A 4,296-nucleotide genomic window follows, 5' to 3' on the forward strand; every position below is an offset into this window, starting at 1 on the left:
TAAAGCTAGGTTTGGCTTGGTTCTGTTTTGGAAAATCTCCATATTCTGAAGCCAGGCACTCGAGAGAGGCACAGCTCCACAAGGCAGGGAACAGTGAGGGTAGAAGAGAAAGGGACCTGAATTCATGCTGCAATTTCTTTTAAAGGATTTATTTATTTTAAGTGAGAACACTGTTGCTCTCTTCAGACACACCAGTAGAGGGCATCAGATCCCATTACAGATGGTTGTGAGCTACCATGTGGTGGCTGGGAATTGAACTCGGGACCTCAGGAAGAGCAGTCAGTGCTTTTAACTGCTGAGCCTTCTCTCCAGCCCCATGCTGCAGTTTTTCCAGTGTTCCCATGGGAGGTGTGTATTCCGCACACTCAGTATGACAGGCAGTGTAGCACTGTAGTTAGTTATGAGGTTGTGCTTAAGGGCTCCAATAGTCAGGTGGAGCTCTAGCCCACTAATGTCCAGTTCTGTGACTTCTGAACAACGTGTCCAACTGCCTTGGCTTCAGTTAACCCATCTCTAAAAGGTACATTCCTATCTGCCACAAACGGGATCACTAAGTGAGTTAATACTTGGTGGCTAATAAGTGGTATTTTCTGGCCATTTTCAATGTCGGGAAGATCATAGCCTGGTCCTGAGATCCACTGAGTTTCCAAATGATGATCTGCTTTTCCACTGAGACATGATGTCAGCTAAGAAGAAATATAAGAGGGAACAGTTATTTATAGAGTTCCTGGATTCTCAGAAGATCTTGCCCATGACAGAAACCATTGTAATCTTGTCTGAGCTGTCCTCTCATTATTGCCTAAGGCCTGCTGGTAGCATCTGGGAATTTGGGTGTTCCATAGTAATCTCCTTTGAACTAAAAAATTCCATCAGGGAGAGAAGCTCATTAATACTCAGGAAGTGTGTGTGTGTGTGTGTGTGTGTGTGTGTGTGTGTGTGTGTGCGCGCGCACATGTGTGCATGTTTGTGTGGATGGATTTGCTACATGCAGGCAATGTCAGTGGAGGACACAAGATGAACTGCCTGATGTGGGTGCTAAGAACTGCTTGCCTCTGCAAGAGCAGCAAGTGCTCTTAACTGCTGAGGCATCTTTCCAACACTTAGAAAGTTTTAAAGGTAGGTTGTTTGAGACTGAGGAAATAAACAACTCAGAAATCTCAGGAAATCCATGAAGTTTATCAAATTCATAAGGCTCCTTCCTCCCTGTGGTTGTACATGCAGTAAGAACTGCTGAGGGGAAGAGACTCTCACCTGTCAAGCTGGCTACAAATTGTGCAGAGAGCTCCAGGGTCCCAGCTTTTGTGAATCTTCATTCATGCTGGGTGGGCTTTGGTGATGAGGCTGCCTTTAAGTCACCCTACTTCTACAAGAATTCTTTCACCCATATTCCTTTAAGTAACACCATAAAATCTCATTTGTTTACCAAGTTGGGCTTTGGTGGCATTATTACTTTGATCTGTTACCAGTTCCCTATCTGAGGTGAGTAGACTTTTGTTCATATCTTCCCCAAAATAGTTTCACATAACACTGAGCTTCTAGGCTTTAGAGCAGTGATAAAGGCAAATTCCTAGCAAATGATGCTTATGTCAGAGCAAGCTAGACTGAAACCGTGAGTAACCTTGATGATAGAGAAAACAAAGTTTGGGAAATTGATCTGAATCACTGATATGTATCTCTCATGTCAACAGTAGCTTCGTTTCTTGCTTTAACCCAAAGAAATGAGAAACTCCACAAGATCCAATTTATCCTTAGCTGTTCTGTCTTTTAGGACCCATTGGAACCACACACAGAACTAGATTTTACCATGGTCTTCTCTTTCTGCAAACTTCAATCCTCTGTCCTTCTCCATGTGTCTAGATAGCCTTCCCAAGTCACTTTCCTCCTCTAGCCACACACCAAGGACTAGTTTGTTGTAGATCCAGCATCAAGATTTGTTCTTGTCTGTGATGGTGTGAATGAGAAGTGTCTTCTATAGGCTCGTGTATGAACATCTGGCATCCTGTCAGTGGTGCTGTTTGGGGTGGGAGTAGGGTTATAGAACGCTTAAGGGTTGTAGAGCCTGGCTACAGGAAATGCATCACTGAAGTATGTTTTGAGTATTTGTAGCCTCGCCCAACTTCCTGTTCCCTCTATCTGCTTCCTGTGTGTAGATGAAATGTGACCTCTCTGATTTCTAACAGCCAGTCCAGCTGCATGTTCCTGCCTCTGTGCCTTCCCCAGCACAGTGGACCCTATCCCCCCGGAACTAGAAGCAAATCCTTTCTTCGTCAACTTGATCTTGTCAGATTATTTTATCACAGCCTTAGGAAGGTAACTAACACACCATCTGTCCTCAGCTTTAGCAAGCTGCTTCTCTGATCTCGGATCCACTCTGCCTCCAAGATAGGTCACACAGCCCACACTTGGCTGTTCCTCTGGCAACAGAGATTGTCCACAGAGTGGTCCCAGACTAGAGCAGGAACAATTGGAATCTTATAGGAGTACTGGCAATTGGCTCCTTGTGTGACAAAGCCAAGAGGTGCGACTCTGGGCTGTTGTTGACTTCTAGGCACTGTCACACACAGGAGTAGATTCCATTTGTTCTAAGAGCTTTCTGGGCTCCTAAACTGCAACTTGTTTCTTTACATAGGCCGAGAGGCTCCTGTCACTCACTCTAGGGTTGCTAACACTGTAGATGCTTCTAGAAGACTCTGCCCAGTGTGACTCCTGATTTCTCCCTCCGCCCTCCTTTTCCCTCTCTAACATATGACACACTTTCCACTCTGTGCTAGCAGTCCCACGGGTCCCTTAGTTTCAACATCTCTAAACTTGTCTTAACTGCTCACCTTTTTGTGGTCTTCACCTGTGGTGCTGTCTTCCTGTGTCCCTAGACCTTCCCCCTGCTCCCAACCCCAACCATGTCAGCCCCTAACTCTCACTGCTGTTTCTTGCATGCTCTCTTATAGCTGTCCTTGTATCTCCCTGCCAAGGGGGTGAGTCTGGGGTTCTGTTTTGTTGTTTTTATGTGACCTTAACTCAATTCTTCAGTTCTCGATTCTGCTGACATGTTATAACCAGAAAGGGCAACTTCCTTGGGAAGAGAGTCTGGTGACCCCAGGCCTGGGCTCTGCACAGCAGCTGACACTGGGCCTTTAATTTGAAGATACATTTCTCACCTCCAGGATTCCTGTCTTCCAAGGCCCATCACCTCCTCTGCTCACCCACCTCAGCCCTTTGCTCTGGGCTTTGCTTCTCCTCTGTGCTCCAGTTTGATCTGAATGTTGGCACCACCTGAAAATTCATATGTTGAAACCTGGTGCGGGATACAATAGTATCAAGAGGTGGGAGGGGTTTTCTGTGTGTGGGTAAGTCAGAAGGTTCCTCCCTCATAAATTATACAGAGGATGGCACTTTTGTCTTAGACGACTCAGACTCAAGCACTGGGACTTCTGTTATTGTAAATTATCCTTCCTTCTCCTCTTCCTCTCCCCGCCCCTTCTTGTGTATGAACTGCCAAAGTGAACAGGGAAGTATTCTGTCAAAGTGGCCTGAATAGACGAAGAAGCTGCTCAAACTCTGCTTTCCCCCAAAGAACCTTCTCTGATGACCTGGTCAGAAGAGAGTTCTCCTGTGGGTTCCGGGGAGCTTTTATGTCATAAACAAAGCTTTAAGAATCTGTCCTAGGAAGCCTGTGTATTACCAAAACCAAAGCAGTCACTACTAACATGAAGTTTTCGGTCTACTAGTGAGACATGTATCTCAGATCTCAGTTCTACACTAATTTATTTATGAGAGAGAGAGAGAGAGAGAGAGAGAGAGAGAGAGAGAGAGAGAGAGAGAGAAACATAGTTCCTGGTATATTGTCCCATACACAGTAATCCCTCAATAAATATTTATTAAGTTACACAAACCAGGATCTTCATTATTCCCTAGTGGTAGGAAAGACAAACACAAGTTTTTCTTCTTTTCTTCTTTTTCCCCTTTTCTTGGTTGGTTGTTTTTTTTGTTGTTGTTTTTGTTTTTTTTTTTTTGTTTTTGTTTTTGTTCTTTTGAGACAGGGTTTCTCTGTGTAGCCCTGGCTGACTTGGAACTTACTTTATAGACCAGATCAGGTCTGCCTGCCTCTGCCTCTCAGACGCTGGAGGGAAGGCCCAAATGTAACACTTGCCAGAGGTCTCTTGAACAGCTGTCCATAAAGCTTACAAAATTCTGAGAAGCTGTTCACACTGAGTGGAGACCAGGAAGAGTGAGCTGGATGCCCTGGAGATAGTGTTTGGTTATGAGCTGCCCAAAATGAGAGCTGGGAACCAAACTCAA

General features: G+C 45.0%; 1 long non-coding RNA gene across 1 annotated transcript; it reads right to left on the bottom strand.

The window, feature by feature from the left end:
- Positions 1 to 133: 133 nt before the first annotated feature.
- LOC147996520 (uncharacterized) lies at positions 134 to 3,270 on the bottom strand. The gene is made up of 2 exons (XR_015672521.1): positions 1,252 to 3,270; positions 134 to 686 (listed from the first exon to the last, which is right to left on the bottom strand). It is a non-coding gene; the product is annotated as an uncharacterized LOC147996520 (long non-coding RNA).
- Positions 3,271 to 4,296: the final 1,026 nt, after the last annotated feature.

Source organism: Rattus norvegicus, chromosome 2 (assembly GCF_021556685.1).
Source record: "Rattus norvegicus strain SHRSP/BbbUtx chromosome 2, alternate assembly SHRSP_T2T, whole genome shotgun sequence".
Classification (NCBI taxonomy): domain Eukaryota; kingdom Metazoa; phylum Chordata; class Mammalia; order Rodentia; family Muridae; genus Rattus; species Rattus norvegicus.